This window comes from Amblyomma mixtum, chromosome 10 (genome assembly GCF_055824585.1).
Source record: "Amblyomma mixtum isolate Tamu chromosome 10, ASM5582458v1, whole genome shotgun sequence".
Taxonomy (NCBI): Eukaryota; Metazoa; Arthropoda; class Arachnida; order Ixodida; family Ixodidae; genus Amblyomma; species Amblyomma mixtum.
Window position 1 is genome coordinate 73162175 of NC_143021.1, and position 19299 is coordinate 73181473.

Sequence of the window (19299 nt, forward strand, 5' to 3'; positions counted from 1 at the left end):
AAAAAATTACTCACTATTAAACCACTTCCAAAAAACATGCACCCTGCTTTTCACGAAGGCAAAAGGAGAGCCAGAGCAAAGTCCCTTGAAGCCAAGCTCGAAGGCTCGGAATACACAACCTATGTAGACGCGGCGGAATACGAAGGCGACTCCTTTGTGGTCGTGGCCGTGAACGACTCGGGTGAAACATTAACGGCCGGTTCGGTCAAAACAAAAACCTCAGGGACAGCGGAGGAGGCGGCTATCGCCATGGCAATGGCCAGCACCAAAGCAGTCACCATAATTAGCGACTCCAAGGTGGCTATCAACAATTTTGCGCGGGGTATGATCTCCCAGGAGGCAGAACGAATCCTAAGAGATAAAGACTGGGACCAAAGAGAGGTGGAACTAATATGGGTGCCGGCACACTTGGGGAACAGGGGAAACGAGTTGGCTCACAGTATAGCTCGAGGTTATGTCAGCCGAGCAGTGAGCCGGGTTGAGTCCCCAAATTTCACGAGATATGCATTCATATCATTTCACGAATACACCAATCAGTTTAAACTGGAAAGGAGGATCTATCCTCCACCAGACAAAAAGCTCGACAAAAGCCAGGAGGTAACGTGGCGTCGGCTCCAGACGCGAGCCTTCTTTAGCCCGTCGAGACTAGCACACATGTATCCAACACAATACAACGCTACTTGCAAACAATGCGGCGAGATAGCCGGATATGACCACATTTTATGGAGCTGCAAAAAGGCGCCGCCACCGGCGGACCTACTACCAGTCCCTTCTCTAGAGTGGTGGGAGGCTATACTGGCCAGCTCAGACCCGTTGACGCAAGTCCGGGCCACTGAGTGGGCTCACAAGGTCGCGCCAAGAGCCATGGGCTCGAAGCCACCTAGTATAATGCCCACTAGGGCTCAGTGCTGACAATAAACGTTTTCCAATCCAATTGTAGCTGCATATTAGTCCTTATCTAGTGTGCTGCTTGGGATGCAACGCATTGAGGTTCTGTTATACCATATAGTTTTTATCGACCACACACAGCCTCACTGTGGCCGCATTTTAATCAGTTTCATTTTTCAAGAACTGTTCTGGAAATATTTTTGCATTTCTCAATGTAGTGGGCATGGGAACAACGCTACAATGCAGCCGACCAATTTGTTCCGCTTCTGCCTGTTCCAGATCGTGACCATCTCCAGCACAAGCACCGACGCGGCGCCTTGTCGGTGTTGCGATGGTTTTCTGCCACACGTGCTGCAGCAAGAGAAGCCAGCGCGAAGTGACGTGTGTTCTGCCCATCTTCTGGATGCCACGCCGGCGCCATTACCGCGGCTTTTCCTGGACTGTTGACCGCAACTGCATCGACATCATCAAGCCCGCTCTACTTAAGCAACAGGCGACGAACGCAACAGTTTAGTGGGCATGGGAACAACGCTACAATGCAGCCGACCAATTTGTTCCGCTTCTGCCTGTTCCAGGTTAGTTACACATCTTCTAAGCGCTCCAGTAATGCATTCCTTGTTGTGTTCCCGTGCCCACAATTGCTTTTGAATCATGTGCATGAGTGTTTCTGCGTAATGAAATTGCTGCTGTGTGGGGATGTTGAACTGAATCCTGGGCCGAACAAAACTGGTGCCGCGAAGAATGCCCAGTCGGTTCAAGACGCTCCGGACAGCGGAAGCGAAGCGGTTTTAGCATTGCTTCATGACCTTAGGGACCGTTCTGCTAAAATTGAGGAAGGACAGGAGCGTATATTCAGTTCCTTGCAAGACCTCACAGCCAATCAGAGAGAATTGAGCGGAAAGATTGCAGACCTTTCGATACGCCTTAATTCGGTTGAAGATAAACTGGAGCTTCTAGATGAAGTTCGTGAAGATTTGGCGACGGTGAAAGAAAATGCTGAAAGGGCACTGGACGAAAATGAGAAGCTTAAAATCCGTTTAAACGATTTAGAGGATAGGTCTCGAAGGGAAAATCTGGTGTTTTTCAATGTTCCAGACGTATCGACTGAATCATGGGCTGAATCTGAGAAGAAGGTACGGGAAATTATTGAAGATGAAATGTCTGTAACCTTAGCTGAAATGGACATTGAGCGCGCCCATAGAATTGGTACGGCTGGACCAGAGAAAACGCGCCCAATACTGGTCAAATTTTCGCATCATAAAATCAGAGAAAGAGTTTTCGGTGCAGAGACCGAATTGAAAGATTCAGACGTCTCAATTAGCGAAGATTTTTCTCAGGCCACCAGGCATGTGCGGAAGAAACTTGTTCAATTCGCAAAACAAACTGAGCCCGAAGAATCATTTAGCCTCCGCTACAACAAGCTTATTCTTAAGAAAAGATGTTACGTGTACTGCCCTATAACTGATAGTGTCCGGGAAAACAATTCAACACGTGTTGTAACCAACTCAAGCCCTTCTTCCCCAGTAAACCATAAAACGTACCATAGACATCAGCAAGATATTTACGCTGGACATTAGACACCTCCATTAGACATCCATATTAGTACCGTTTACGAAAAATCTACGCACCTACAACATGAAAATTGGGGTCCAGTTCACGTTGTAGGTACGTACTGCAGACATCACGCTCTTCATTTATCAGATATTTGTGAACATGTAAGTACGCCCAGTCTACGTAGCCTAGACGTCTATATAAAGAGAATATGACAATACATAGATCAATATCCAGGTGAAAATTTCTAACTGGTTCCAGTCCTACTGTTTTAAGAGACATTTCCAGACAGGAACCAGCTGCAATACGAGATGCAGCTGACACCTGTTACAATTCCAGATGGAACGGAGACCTACTGCATCCCAGCCACAGACTTCCCTATGGAGTCGTTGGGACGTCCAAGCACTCCAGGTAGCTCAAATACAGTTGAGTAAGCGAGTACATGGCCATCATGGGAGCCCAAAACACTGCAGATGACTTCCTAGTGCGTCAGTATTTTATTGCGCTCGGCGCTTTCACTTTCACTGAATCTTCTCGTTGAGCATAATCGTCAGGTTAACAGCTGCGGTGGCATCAATACTCTTCAGCCGAGCCCAATAGGCCAGGGTTGCTGCAAAAGAAAGCATAATTGTTCACTTTTACAGGTGACAAGAGAATGGCACAGCAACCACAACAAACAAACCCAGTAATTTACGCCACTTTTACCGACGCAAGTCTATGAAGCGTGAAAGGTTACCCTTGCAGCACTAAAAGGCAGTCGTGCTGAGCAGAGTGTGCTTGCACACGCACTTCGGCACACCATCCGAACGCATGCCCACATTTCGGTAGTAGAGGCCAGTTGCATACATCACCAGCCTTTGTTTCAATACACAGCGAGTTTGGCAAAACAGCCAAACGAGTGAGCGTAAAAATATAACGTGCCGATAAATGCGTTAGAATTTTTTCATTACGAACGCAAAAATAGCATAAAATACACTTCAATGAGTAAACTGAGACTGAGTACACACCAAGAAAGGTCACGATCCCAGCCGGTGAAAACGACTTGTAGTCCTAATTCGTACTGACGGGTCCACTTCGCCGAGTAGTAAAAGCAAGCAAACTGTCTTCCTTCAGCTCCATCAAGGAAAGAACGGTTGAACAATCTCGCCAGCAATAATAAGGGAATAATTAATTCTGTGTCGAGGTTCTTCAAACACAATGTTCCCACGGAACACGATTGAAATGGCACACGCCCTGCGCTCTACCACTGCCGCCATGGCTGAACCTAGCCTCGTGCGGATGTGCGAAACTGTCACATATTTTGTATCGTCTCTTTTTTGTACTTAGTAGCAGGCTTGGTGTGGCATGAAAAATAAGTTAATTATTTTTAAATTGTAGCATATTACTTTTTTCACAGCTGCAATCGCCATGCGCAATTTGCGCTATTATTGATAAAATACGATACGAACTACAACGCGATGGCGGCTTACACAATTCACCGCACTTTCCCCGCCGCCGCCTGTCCGCAGCATAGAACAGGCATATGGGCAGCGCATGTAGCATGAAGGCAATATGACCAATTATCATTAGGGTAACGGGCTGGATTCAGAGAGAATGCAAGCACAGCAGAGAGGATCAGGGCAGGTGGGCAGATGAGGTTCGGAAGTTTGCTGGGATAAGGGGGCCGCCGCTGGCACAGGGTTAACTGGAGAAATTTTTGGCCTGCACTGGACATGATTACAGTGTTGACATGATGATAAAAAGCGGGACTCAAGAAGTTTATTCTCAAGAAATATGAGGTCACACATTCAGCAACACAAATGCCTAAGCTTTCCTCAGCTCAACATTCCAACAGTTATCATTGCTAGCGCGATTAGCAGATTTAAGACATTTTTGAAAAAAAAATAACTCCCAAAAATTGCACTGAAGCAATTCTTGTATTTTAAATCGTTGGATAAGTTGAATAAAACATGCTTAATCAGAAAAAATGGTTATTATATAGTCCTGGCTGCTAAATAACAAACAAGTTTTTTAGTGTGTCCTCACTTTTCAGTGTGGTTCAGATAGCTTGCAGGCTGTAGCACAAGGTATAAATTGAATGTAAGAATAGTAATGAAATAACAATGCGAATCCTGACCAAAGTGACTGGCATTTCAAACCAACTGCGTACAGTTGAGTCAGAAACCTGATGCGTGTGCATTCAGATTTGCCTTTACTACTTCCCGTATTTTTCTTCTTTCTAGGCAGGATAATGTTGCCGTCAAGCGAGCACGAAAAAACACAAAAACACAGGCAGCGCTGGTCATGCCTCCAATTTGTAGTCAACAGCGATTTCAAACTTTAAATGCAGTAAGGCAACACGAAATATCGAACGATTGAAAAATATGGAATTCTTAAATTATACATCTCGCTTACATACCCAGGACTTGACAAGTAATATCTACGAGAAGTCTAGGTTAAGGCAGATATGATGTCGTGGGTACGTCTGCAGCTTTTCCACGAAAAAGGTTGGTAGATAAGACGTCTGAGAGATTTTGGTTTGGTACATAGACGTTCAGACTTAATCTGGACATCTATGGGAGGTTTGTGGTTTGCTGGGTCTCCAAGATAACTAGATAAAGATGAGCATCGACCTGCGCAAACACTTCGAAACATTTCTATCCTTTTCCCTAATATACGCAGTGTTTTTTGTCATCGTGACAGCTTATCCTGCACCGCCAATACCATGGGGGCTGATATTATCGTACTAACAGAGACTTGGCTCAATGAATGCGTGCGCAATAGCGAAATATTTTCCTCACACAAGTGTTACCATATATTTCGTTGTGACCGCCCTTCTGGCTGCGGCGGCACTTTAATCGCTGTATCTGAGGATATAGAATGCTTCGAAGTTAACCTTGATACTGCATCGAGTGGAACCGACGAGGACACGTCGCGTGTCACTTGCTGGGCAAAAGTGAGCCCTCGCGTTTATTCAGCACTGGTTTTATACACGATGTGAACATGCGGGTAACGCCCTTATCACATGGGGGCGTATCTTGCCATGAACACAGAGCGCGCTGCATGCTGAGCAGATTAGATACAGATTACGATACATCCCCCTTCGTAAAGGGAAAAAAAACGAAGGACAAGGAGCGCTTTTAGCTCGGGAGAACAAAAAGGAAGTTAAATAAAGAATCACTGCACATCAAAAACAGCAAAGATCAGCGCACTGAATACAGTCATGGCACTTGTTGAAAGTTCGCGTCACACATTAAGCGCCGAGGTGGTCTGCGTTGTCTTGTAGTCCTTCTTGGAACAGCTGCTTGTTGCGGAACTGTCGGCACAATGCTCGCCGTGCTGTTTGGACTTTGCGCCGCCTCTGGGTCGTGTTGTGTGCTGGGAGGGGCAGCGTATTCTTCAAAATCACCTTCGTCGTCGTGAGGAGGACCCCTAAGGCGAAAAGATTCTCTGGTCGGTAGCAGATGCTCGCGATTGCGTCGCAAGAGTTGCCCGTCTTCCGTCATGACTACGTATGACCTTGGTTGACCAGACGACCGAAGAACCCGAGCCTTTCTTCTCCATGATGAGCCGTCTTTTATTCTGACCGTTTCGCCGTTGTTGAGTGGTGCGAGTGGCCCTCTTGAGTAGTCTTTTTGCTGGCGTTTGTCAACCCGTCGGCTTTGTCCGACCTGAACGGCTGGTAGAGTTGTTCGCAGCGAGCGTCCCTGCAATATTTCGGCTGGTGACCAGCCGCATTCCAGTGGAGTTGACCTGTAAGCGAGAAGACCAAGCCAAAAGTCTTGTTTAGCTTCAGTTGTTTTCTTCAAGATTCTCTTGACTACTTGTACCCCCTTCTCGGCGAGTCCGTTGGAGCGGGGAAAATACGGGCTTGAGGTCACGTGTTTGAAATCTTACACTTTTGAGAACATGGCAAATTCTCTACTGGAAAACTGAGGCCCGTTATCAGTGCATACCTCGACAGGTATGCCATATCTGGAAAATATGGCACTTGCTGCATCTACAGTACTTTTTGCTGAAGTGTCTACGAGCTGTTGGACTTCGGGAAAATTGGATACGGCATCATAGATACACAAGTATGACCGACCTGCGTGGCAAAAAATGTCCATGCCGACGCGGTACCATGGTTGGTCTGGAACGCGACGCATAATCAAAGGCTCTTGCGGCAACTTGTAAGCGTACGTTTTACATACAGAACATGCCTGTACAAACGTCTCGATATCAGTGTTCATTCCTGGCCAGAACACCAGGCGCCGTGCCCTTTCTTTGCACTTGTTAATTCCCATGTGGCCTTGATGAATTCTTGCCAACATATCGCGCCTCATACTTGCCGGAATGATAATCTTACAGCCTTTCAAGAGAACCCCTTTTACTTCCGATAGCTCAGCGGCAAAAGGCTTGAGCGGTCCTTCAATTGGTTGCCCGTTCTCTAGGTGCTCTAGCACAGCGGCGAGCTGCGTGTCCTTCCGTGTCTCGGAAGCCAGTTCTTTCCACGTGGTTTCGTTGACAAGAGAATCGACCACACTTACTGCGTGCACTTCGACGTCGTCGTCGTTGTCTGCGTTATCTGCTGCGCCCTTAACGGAAGCCCTGGACAGCATGTCCGCCAATAGAAGCTATTTTCCTGGAACATAATGCATGGAAATGTCATAGCGTAGCAGACGCAAAAAAAATCGCTGCAGTCTTGGCGGCATGTCACCGATCGCCTTCTGCGAAATGGAGATCAACGGACGATGGTCAGTCTCCACGACAACCTTCCGCCCATACATGAAATGGTGAAATTTTTCGCAGCGGAAAACTATGGCCATTGCTTCCTTTTCAATTTGTGAATAGCGTTGCTGCGTATCTGTAAGCACTCTGGAGGCGTAAGCAACCGGTTTCCATGCACCTTTGTGATACTGCAGCAAGGCAGCACCGATTCCGTTTTGTGACGCATCGCATGATAACCTGGTTTCTTTTTCAGGGTCAAAAACTGATAACAAGGGCTGCTTGCTAAGGCTGTCGCACAGCGCTCTCCACTCTTTTTCGTGATTTGCCGACCATTCGAAAACAGTGTCTTTTTTTAGCAAGCTTCTGAGAAGCGTTGTCCTTTCTGCTAGTGCTGGCAAAAACTTTCCGAAATAATTCACGACACCCAGCATGCGTTGAACGGCTAGTTTATCATTAGGGGGTGGCATCTGCAACATGCACTCGACATGGGATGCATTTGGACGGATTCCTTCTTCGTTTATCACGTCGCCCAGGAATTCAATTCGTTGAACGCCAAACTCGCACTTTGCTGGATTGAAGGTAAGGCCCGCACGTTCTGCCGCTTCTAGTGCTGATCTGAAACGTTGGTCATGCTCTTGTTGGGAATTGCCCCACACAAGTATGTCATCAACATACACTCTAACGCCAGGAAGCGCGTCAAAAATTTCACTTAGGGTTTGCTGAAATACTTCGGACGCTGATGATATTCCGAAAGGCAGTCGCAAAAATCGATAGCGGCCGAAGGGTGTTGCAAAAGTGCATATCCTAGACGTCTCGTCTTCTAAGGGAATTTGGTGAAACCCTGCGTTTGCATCTAGGCGAGAGAATACTCTTGCGCCGGCCAGCTCGGCCTCTATGTCTTCCCGCCTCGGCATCGCGTAGTGCTCGCGCTTGAGGCACTCATTTATTTTCCTGGGGTCCATGCAGACTCGCAGCTTCCCGTCTTTCGTACGATAACAAGGGGACTCACCCAGTCTGTTGGCTCAGTGACTTTTGCAATTATTCCGGCTTGTTCCATACGTGTCAACTCGTCCCGAAGTGGCTCCTCTAAAGCCAGTGGTACTCGACGAGGTCTCTGAACCATTGGCGTGGCGTCCTTGCGAAGCACCATGTGGTATACTCGTTTGACGCAGCCGGTGCCAGTGAAAAGGTGACGAAAGCTGGCAACCACTTCTTCAGAGCTGTTTTGCGACACGCTGTTTACGCGTGAAATCAGTCCCAGGCGTTCACTCGCCTCAAGTCCTAGGATTGCTTGGCACCCCTTTCGTGCCACGAAAAAGCTCAGCATGGCAATGCAACCATTTAAAGAGACTTCGGCCCGCATGACGCCAATGTGTTTGATTACATCTCCGCCGTAGGAGCGTAAAATCGCACTGCTGGGGTACAGGGGCGGCTGTGGGTTCATTTTGGCGTATAATCCATAAGGCAACAAATTTGCCTGCGATCCAGTGTCAACCTTTAACTGAACTGCCACGTTCTTGATTTGGACTTCCACCGTCCAGTCATGCTTGCTGGACACGTTCCTTGCGGATACGTCGAGAATGTCGAAATCGTCTTGGCCGCTTTGCAACTCGCCAACGACTGCCGTCGCTTTACAACATCTGGCAAAGTGGTTTTTCCGCTGACATCTACGGCACGTTTTCCCAAAAGCAGGGCACCTTCTTGGGGAGTGTTTCCTGCCGCAGTTTCGGCAGTCATAACGTGTCTGTTCTCGGCTTTCGCGGCTCGTGCTAGTCCTGCTGATAGGATGCACTTGGTGTTCCTGGTTCCACATTTCCTTGTGAGTTGCTGATGCTTCAGCTGCTTTACAGGCTTGTTCTGGTTTCTGCAGGGTCAAGTTGTTGTCCCTCAGGAGTTTTTCACGTACCGTGTCGTCATTTATCCCGAACACAATTTGGTCCCTCACCATCGATTCCGCCAAAGCGCCAAAGTTGCAAGCACGTGCTTGATTCTTCAGGTCTCGTAAGAAATGCTCCACTGGTTCGCCAGCAGCTTGGATTCTTCTCCTGAATATGTACCGCTCGTGAACCTCATTGGTCTGTGCAATGCAATACTCATCAAATTTTTTCACCACTGTGGCATAGTCGTCGTTCTTCTCGCCTTCTGCAAACGTGAAGGTGTTAAAGACTTCAATGGCCTCTGCGCCCGCGACGCTCAAAAGCAACGCTGTCTTCTTGGACTCAGTCCGAGGCTTTTCTGCGACCTCTGACGCCGTGAGGAAACTTTCAAACCTTTGTTTGAAGAGCTGCCAGTTCTTGCGAAGGTCGCCTGTTGTAAGGAGCGGCTCCGGTGCTTGGAGGAAATCCATTTTCCGCCACAGGGTCGCTGGTCTTCACGCGTCGTGCAGGAAGTGCATTGCCATGCTAACCACTTCTGTCACCATGCATCGAGTGGAACAGCCGACGACACGTCGCGTGTCACTTGCTGGGCAAAAGTGAGCCCTCGCGTTTATTCAGCACTGGTTTTATACACGATGTGAACATGCGGGTAACGCCCTTATCACATGGGGGCGTATCTTGCCATGAACACAGAGCGCGCTGCATGCTGAGCAGATTAGATACAGATTACGATACAGATACTACTCTGGAGTTCATTTGTGTCCAGATCAAAATTAACAACAAAGCTCTCCTCTTTTGTGCATGTTACCGTCCACCATCTACTACTGTTGGCTTTTGTAATGACCTCCATGACATTCTTAACATAATTCAAACAAGGTTTCCCTATCGGCCTATTTTTCTTTTTGGTGGCTAACTTTCCTGCCATTAACTGGTCAGACACTCATTTAGGCAACGATGGATCATCAGAATCAACAAGTTTTTCAGCACTTTGCTCCACCTTTTCATTAACACAAGTAGTCACACAAGCTACAAGGGTGACATCTACAAGCTCAAGCATATTAGACCTTTTGCTAACTAATTCTCCAGACCTTGTTTCCGACGTAAGCTACTTGCCAGGTTTAAGCGATCATTGCATACTCCTTATCGAATTAAGCTTACCGTCTAACAAATCGCGAAATAAAACTAAAACCGTTTACGACTATGCTAAGGCAAATTTTACGTCAATTAATGATGGCCTTAAGCTATTTTTGGATGACTTTCTCATAAAGTCTGACCAAAGGTCTGTTAATGAAAACTGGTGCTTATTTAAGAACAAACTACATGAGCTAACTGAATTGCATGTTCCTCGGAGAATCATCACTACTAATGGCAGGTCACCATGGTTCACCCGGTCATTAAAACGCCTTGGTAACAAAAAAAGACGGTTATATTCCAAGGCAAAGTCATTAGGAAAACCTGAACATTGGACAGCACTCAGAGGTGTGGTTGAGGAGTACAAAAATGCGTTAAAAATAGCCAAGGAACGATATTTTAACGTTACTCTGCCATCACTTTTACTAACTGATCCAAAAAATTTCTGGAACGTTGTCAACGGTTCAGACCAGCCATCAGTATCTCTTCTCGATGCACAATCAAATCCCATCCCTATTAGCGACAGCGCTACGGTGCTTAATGAAACTTTTGCTTAGGCATTTTATCTCTCCTCAAGCACATCACTACCGGATTATAATGGTAACATCACGTTCCCAATGGATCCCATTCATTTTGATTTTGAAGGCATCATAACTATCATAGATCACATGAAACTATCCTCTTCTTGCGGTCCAGATAATATCAGCAGTAAAATTCTGAAAAACACGAAAGTATATTCTGCCATAATACTGTCAAAATTATTTCAGCAATCCCTACAAGACGGTGAACTCCCAGATGACTGGAAATTGGGTAAGGTGGTTCTACTCCACAAATCAGGCGACAAACACCTTTCACTCAACTATCGACCAATATCATTAACCAGCATTCCTTGCAAGATAATGGAGCATGTCATCCTGTCTCACCTAGCTAACTTTCTTGAGTCATCTTCGTTCTTCAACTGTGCACAACATGGTTTTAGAAAATACTTCTCTTGCAAAACACAATTAATAAGTCTTACGAGCAATATTAACTTCATACTTGATCATGGCAATGAGGCTGACTGTATTTATTTAGACTTTCGCAAAGCATTTGACACAGTGTCGCAAAACTTACTTCTTTACGAACTAAGTAAACTTAATATTGACCATAATGTACTAAGGTGGATTGAGTGCTTTTTGTCTAACCGATTGCAGTATGTACACGCTAATGGCTTTAACTCGTCATCCATTCCTGTGACCTCCGGCGTCCCACAAGGTTCTGTCATAGGTCCTTTGCTGTTCCTTGCATATATTAATGACCTGCCTAACAATGTAACATCTTCAGTAGGACTCTTTGCGGACGATTGTGTCGTTTACCGCGAAATAAAAAATACGAATGACGTTGAATTACTTCAGGCAGACCTAACCACTATCTCTAACTGGTGTTCACAATGGCAAATGACTCTTAATACGACTAAATGCAAAGTAATGCGCTTTTCCCGTCGCGAAAATTCCAGTCCCGTTGCCTACACTATTTGTACTTCCTTGCTAACACCCGTGGAATCTTATAAATATCTCGGCGTCATTCCAACATCAGATCTCACTTGGAAAGCACACGTCAGCTCTATCATAGCTTCCGCTAACCGCATGCTTGGATACCTTAAGCGCAATTTTTACTTAGCACCAAGCCCTGTCAAGCTTCTTCTGTATAAGTCACTTGTGCGCTCAAAATTAGAACACGCTAACTCTGTATGGGACCCTTTCACTAACACACTCATCAACGCCCTAGAAGCTGTGCAGAATAGAGCAGCGGGCTTTATTGTGCGCAACTATGATCGTGCATCCAGTGTCACAGAAATAAAAAATAGTTTATCGTTAACCCCTCTTGCTCTGCGCAGAAAAGTGTCCCGTCTGTGTCTGTTTTTTTTTTAAATTAACAGCATGAACTCTACTCTGAAAGATGCATTGATCACAACACCAACATATGTTTCATACCGCATCGATCACTCACGGAAAGTTGGCGTTCCTCGTTGCCGGACAACATCCTGCATAAATTCCTTTATCCCGAAAACATCGTGAGAGTGGAACCACCTACCACCACATATTGTAGCTGCAAAGGACGTTGATGAGTTTAGGACACTGTTGTCATTACAATATGGTTTACCATAGCCTCAGTTGGTTCACTTTGTTTTGTATATTGTGTATTTAGCCCCGTTTCTTTTTTTTTTCGCATGCACTTTGCTTTGTTAATAGCCTTCTGCTATCGTACCCGTTCAATGTTTCTACGAAGGGTGATGTTCTAGTTCATATCTTTGTGTTTACATGAAATGTTTTTTGACTGTTTTTGTGAATTTATTCGTTTTGGTGTTGGTATTCCTAATTACTGTATTGTTTCGCTTTTTTGAATCATGTATTTTCTTGCAGCTAGTTTTCTTTTCGCAATCATGCGTATCATTTTTTGTAGGCATGTCTATGTATGCGTTAACCCCCTTTTTGTAACAGTTTCATTTTATATCTATGTATCACTCCCCTAAATAATGCCCTGTGGGCCATGAGGGTATCAGAAATAAATAAATAAATAAAAAAAATTCCCTGATGATCATATGCATGCAAACAAGCGCTGTGTGTGTCTTTTCTATCTGTGTCCCTGTCTTTTGCGCTGTTTTAAATAATTATGGTTCACCAACTAGCCTGCACGTCTACCATTGTAAACTTTTATTTTGCGCAGTTTTGATTTATTTCTTGAAAAACTAATTAGTCCCTCTAGTGTACTAAACCCTGCAGGGGAGAAAAACTCAGTATTCAAAATTTCTTACCTCCAGGACATGATCGGCTGCAGGAACAGTTGAGTAACTGAAGGTAGTGATCCTTAACTTTTGTGCCCTTTCATAGCTACCTCCACAAGCTGTGGCACACTCGGTGACAAAAAGCTGTCTCTCCATTTCAGGAAACTAGCGAATTTCTACTGTCATGCGTTCACGCTAACTATTTCTGCTGGAAGCTTCATTGTCACCATGGTGTCATACATTTAGTGCAGATGTAAGCCTCCACTTCACCACGACGCTGACACTTCCAATTCAATATTGGGAAAACCCATTTTGATCGCTTAATAATAGTAGTTATAGCTTTTTTTGGAGTTCTGGTATTCTTTTTAATTTTCTCGGGGACCCTGTGAGCTCCCTCAGTGGCCGGTACCTGCGTCAGCGGGTCTGAGTCGGACAGTATAGCCTCCCACCACTGCAGAGAAGGCACTGGTGGTAGGAGGTCCGCTGGTGGCGATGCCTTTTTGCAGCTCCATAGAATGTGGTCATATCCGGCTGTCATGCCGCATTCTTTGCAAGTTGGATTGTATTGCACTGGGTGCATGAGTGCTAGTTTCTACGGGCTAAAGAAGGCTCGCGTCTGGTGCCAACGCCACATTACCTCCTGCCTTTTTTCGAGCTTCTTGTCTGGTAGCAGATGTATTCTCCTTTCCAGTTTAAAATGATTAGTGTCGTCAAAGGACATAAAGGCATCTCTCGTGAAATGTTGGGACTCGGCCAAGCTCATTGCTCGGCTGGCATAACCTCGAGCTGTACCGTGAGCCAACTCGTTTCCTCTGTTCCCCGAGTGTGCTGCCCCAGTGGTTGTTGCGCTCGGCTGCTGACCCGAGAGACACGGGTTTAATACCAGCAGCAGCGGTCGAATTTCGATGGAGGTGAAATCCTAGAGGCCCGTGTACAGTGCATTGTCAGCGCACGTTAGGAAACCCCAGGTGGTCGAACTCTCCGGAGCCCTTCACTATGGCGTCCCTCATAGCCACAACGAAAGAAGCGGTAGAGCTGGCTTGAGTGACTGCACTACGGTGCAGCCATCTAATCCACTTACCTTTTCGATGCAGGCGACCTTCCTTGCGTTTGCCAGCCTGCTGCTGCCGACTCTGGCATGCTTGTGAGCCTGGGCGTCATCGGTGGGCGCAGTGCTGTGCACCGGAAATGGACAGGGCTTTTGCCACCCACCGCCCGTCAGCTGCTCGTCCCCGCTGAATGCGCCCCCAGAGGAGCTACGCTCGCCGGATATCATCGCTGCATCACTGGCCACACAGGAGCTCTGCAGCTGCTTTGTGGTGTAGGTGCGTATAGCCGCCTTGAATTAACAGAAAACATTGGGTAAACTTGCCCATTTGTACTCGCTTTAAGACAAATGCATAGCTTCATGGTTAACTTTGAGTAACTTTGTTGATGCCACTGGTGCCTGTAGGAAGGCCATTCTAAGGTTGTACTAGTAAGCATAAGTGAAGGTTATCAGTTTGTTGACTGCAGAGTTTTGCTTGCACTGGTTTTCCTTGTGATGTCTCTGTGTTTCCGCATCTTCTGTCTGCTGGAAGAGTGCCAGTGGCATTCAACAATGCACAAAGTGACAGCTGGTGGGATGCGAGTCATTTAGTTTACACACTCAGAAATGAGCTTTCTTGACCAAGGGGCGAACTGTTAGTATTGCTGAAACACTACAGACTGCATCAATACGCCTCTTTTGATAAAAAAAAAATGCATTGTACGTGTCACTGACACAACAAACCGTGGCACTCTGGAAAATTGTCTCGATCTGAACATAAAAAACTGGCTTCCATGTACAGCAGGAGTTAAACAGGCAGTAACTGTAGTGAGGAAGCCATTCTTTTCCTTCTGCGGTATAGCAGCTTTCATACGCACTGGCATCAACATATACTGAGCAAAAATTGACAGTTCATTTCATACTACAAATTCATTGTCTTAGACATGACTGCACACTGTATCAAGTTGAAAAGTAGCCACATAAAAAAATATATTGAGAAATGCCAAACGATGGGTGCATAAATGCGTGCATGCTTTACTAGTACACAGGTTTTAGTGAAACGAGTATTCAAAATTGCACTTTATTTCAAAGTATCACAGCAAAGAACACTGGAGCTGCAGTCCCAGTTCAACGATTAAGATATTGCCACTAATGACCAGTAAACTACCATTTAGGAAAAGGCACAAAGCATTTCACAACGCAAACATGAAGACATGATGGCCATGCGAATACTCGCAAGGCACAGTACATAAGAAACGTACGTTCCTAAGAATGCAAAACTGGCACCAAAAAAATACAAGAGCATGGCTTCCAGGCTTGCTGAAAACAAAAATTGCACTCTGACTAGTGGAACCAAGACAAGATTAGGTGAACTGCCTACATAGTACCCATTATATATGATCCACAAAAAGCAAAAACAGGACATCATTTAAAACAAACGACTAGTATCATCAACCAAGTGCACAATAAACGCTTTGTTATTGAAGGAACACAATACTAAAAGTTAATAAACTAGATGCACCTGCAACAAGTTTACTGGTAAGCAACAAGCAGTAAAACTAAAACAAACTTGAATAGGCATTAAAAGCTAGAATAAGAAATACAACTAGTATTTCGTTTATTACAGAAACACCACAGCTGGTTGAGCAGCTATGAAAAGTTGCCTGGTTGTGCTTAACACCCAGCACAAGCCATGCAGTACACCTATATACCTGGATATTATTTGGTGATGTCTTACAAACAGTGCCAAAAATCAAATGCACTTTAAAAATAAAATACCAAAATAACAGACAATATCACCGGGGAATTATGGTGCAGCTGGTCAAAGGTGGCCATTACAACTTCAAAAGAAAAAAAATCCCACTGATAATCTCAAACAATGCATCAAGAAACACTCATGAAACATGACTTGAAAGATCTTACAGCAAAGCATGATGTACATGAACCATAAGCGAATGGCTGAATACTACGTGGATAACCATTTCAACATCAAAAGGAATCAGTGCCCTAAAACTTGAGAAAGAAAAAAGGTGCATCAAACAATGTGTGTGAAATTTAACTAGCAAAGTGCACAAAAGCACAACCGCCAAGCTTTCATTTGTTTTTACCACTGATGACAGCGCCTGGTGCAGAGTTCTGTGCACTGTGGTGTCAGCGGTAGATGGTAGAAGTCACGTGCGCTCAAAAAAAAAAAAACCATGAGCCTTTTGCTGCTCTGTCATATGTTCCAAGCGCACTTAGCTTGTGGTGGTTCTGAGTATAGTATTAGACGACAAAGCAGCGAATGAGTCACTGCCTCTGACTGCAAGTGACTGGCAGCAGTTTCGCATACAGACCACAGATGTCTGAGCTCACAAGAAGACACTCCAAGTGGAAGACAGCACTCTAGAGAATCATCTGAGGCACCCTTAGGCACCTCCAGCTTTGTCTTTCATAATGCCCTGCACATCATCCCTACCAATAAGTAGAACCTGAATATTTGGCACCTGTACCTCTTTAGGTTGACACCAAAAAAAAAGGCAAAAACATAGAGTGTGCCAAGCTTCAGCAAAAAGCACAGGTGAATAACAAAGCACATCAGTTCGTGTGGTGTGCAGACACAATACTGTTAAACATGAAGGTTTATGTGCAGCTCCTGTGAAAAATCCGGAGACTTCAGTGGCTGACTGCTGTGACATCCCGTTGCCCTTGCCCAAAGGTAGCACTGGCTGCTATCGGTTACAAAGGGACTTCTACGGCTCACATTTCAGTTGCCATCTGCAAAACAAAATAAGTGAATAATGTTCTGTTAATGCACAGTTAACATAAAAAGTGTACTTTTAGGAAAGAAAAAGTACCAGAAAAAGAATGCAACAAAGAAACAACACGCCGTGTGCAATCTGCCAGCTATGATGAAGTAACGTTCAGCTCTACTGGCAGCTCCCACTTTTCAGCGCACATGCTTCTCTCCTTGCTTGTTAAAGAGTAAAAGAATTGAGGGCAGCACAGTTGCTTTTGCACAGAGCCTACTCCGATCTACGCAATGCACATGCGGAATCGCTTCCGCGCATACAGAAGAGATTCATTGTAGCAGAATGAGGATCATGCTGTGCTAAAACTGTATTTTAAAATCTCATCCTGTGGGTAGAATCAAATAATCCTGCAACAACCGAACATAATGCAATGGCGACGCGAAGCGCGCTGCCGCTGCATTCAGGCCGGTCACATTCTCGAAAGTTTTGATTCCAGTGTCATATGACATGAAGTCTTGTGTGTTGTTCATGCTCAACATGCCGCCTGCGAGGCGAAAAAGCTACGATGCAAAACTCAAGTTCCGTGCCGTTGAATATGCGCTGGAAAGCAGGAACCAGGCAGCAGGAAGACAGTCGAACGTGAGTGAAGAAACTATCCGGAACTGGCGCACGCCTGCAAGAATGCTCCGGTCGATGAAGCCAACAAAAAGGCACGCGTGTCAGAGCTCGGAAATCACCTGCGCACGGCAGCTGCTGCACGTGTGTATTTTCACCATACCCACTGACGAAGTGATCCTCAGCACATTATTATAACGCTTACCAATTTTGTTGACACCACATTCCGCGGGATCACAGAGGCTGCACTCCACCACCATACCCTGCAACTCGGCAGCATCGCATCCTTTTCGGTGAGGACGTCACGAGTTTGAGTCGACAGGCGGGAAGAATTTTAAATACAATTTTCTCAGCGGTAAATCACGATAAATCAACGACTATCACTTTTTCATAAACTGTATCATCATCCGTCACTTCATAACGACTTTTTCTTTGCATCTTTCAATTTTTGATCGCTGCGATCATCCCTTTAAAGTTAGGCATTTCACGTGCAAAACATTTAACTATGCACATTCATTCTTGCCACGCACAATATCTGACTGGAACACTCTGCCTTCCCATATCGCAACCACCACTGATCCTGATAAGTATTTCAATCTTATATCTTCATAACTACTGCTTAACTCTTTGCATACATTGTCACTTTATTTGTTCATGGCTTCCTTTTTTGCAGAATTGTTACTACTACAATGATTCTTGCATTAGTGTTCTGTTTGTAAAATTTTAATACTGTAGAAATTTTCACTCTTTGCTGCGCTGCCATACTTTTGATTCTTTTGCTTGTTTATGTCATGCTAAGTGTTTTGTGTTTTTTGTTTTATATTTGTGGTTTGTTTTATTTTGATCAATTGCCTTTACCCTATATAATACCGTCTCGAGGACCTTTAGGGGTATTTTGTATAAAAAAATAAATAAAATGCGTCTTCTCGTTCTGGACACAGTGCACCACCAGAAAGAGCCACGAAATCAATTTTCACTGAGAAGAACAACTGGGTACTGCCCTCAGTGTACCTTTAAGTTGGCTTTTCTATGTTGGACTTATCTCACTCTGCGGCCTATGCTACGTTGAAAATCACATTCAGCAGCTGTCAGCCGACGACTGCAGAGTTCTTGGAATGTGAACAGTCGTAACAGCAGAAACTTTTATCATGCCATAAGGCAACATCACGAGTCTCATGTACCTCTAGGCACTTCAAATGCACCATTCATGTACCACGGCATTAATTTAAAGTCTTTGTGATTACAATAACGCACTACGAGCTTCCAAGATTCTCCGATTCCCACTTCATGGCCCGCCACTATGCACAGAGGCAGACCGCAACCGCAGTGTTTTTCTTCACGATTCACTGCAATGAATGAGTCGCTCCATACATTTTTGGTCAGGAACCGAAGTGTCCATATCACCATCAACGAGGCACGACTGTACATACGAGCCAGTAAGAATGCTATATTGCGAGACTATGCATGGGAGGGGGATTGTAAATTTTGAAGACACACAACATTTCCCTGGCAGAGAATAAAAGGAACTAAGTATTAGGAATTTGCCAAGGCACCAATCATGCCCATGCGTACCACAGAGCTAGTTATTCTTGCAGAATGCTCAAGCAAAGTATATATCTATGTATATACGCACACAACTGTTAGCACACTTTTTTTTAGCAACTTTATAAGCTTCAAAGCTTTTAATAGAAACTGCCACTGTAGAACTGTAGTGGAGCAATGAACAAGGATAGCTTCCTTCTTTTTTGATCTCAAAGTGGAGGCTGACATCTTAATCCAGTCCAATGTAATGTAATGTAATCTAATCCAATCCACTCCAATCTAATCTAATCCAATCCAATCTAACGCAATCCAATCTAAGGCCGCCGGTGGTGGCACCGCCACTACTTGCAGACGGCGCGAGATGGTCGCCCAGCTCTTCGGCGTGACGTCACACAGAGGTCATGCGAAAGGTCAATGGTGGCACCGCCGCGTCACGGCAAAGGCTTGAAAGTGCAAGTAGTAAAGCTTTCGCTTTAAAACACG

At 45.2% G+C, this 19299-nt stretch overlaps 1 pseudogene; it reads left to right on the forward strand.

The window, feature by feature from the left end:
* Positions 1-5143: 5143 nt before the first annotated feature.
* LOC149326117 (uncharacterized) lies at positions 5144-10514 on the forward strand (annotated as a pseudogene).
* The last annotated feature ends 8785 nt before the right edge of the window (positions 10515-19299 follow it).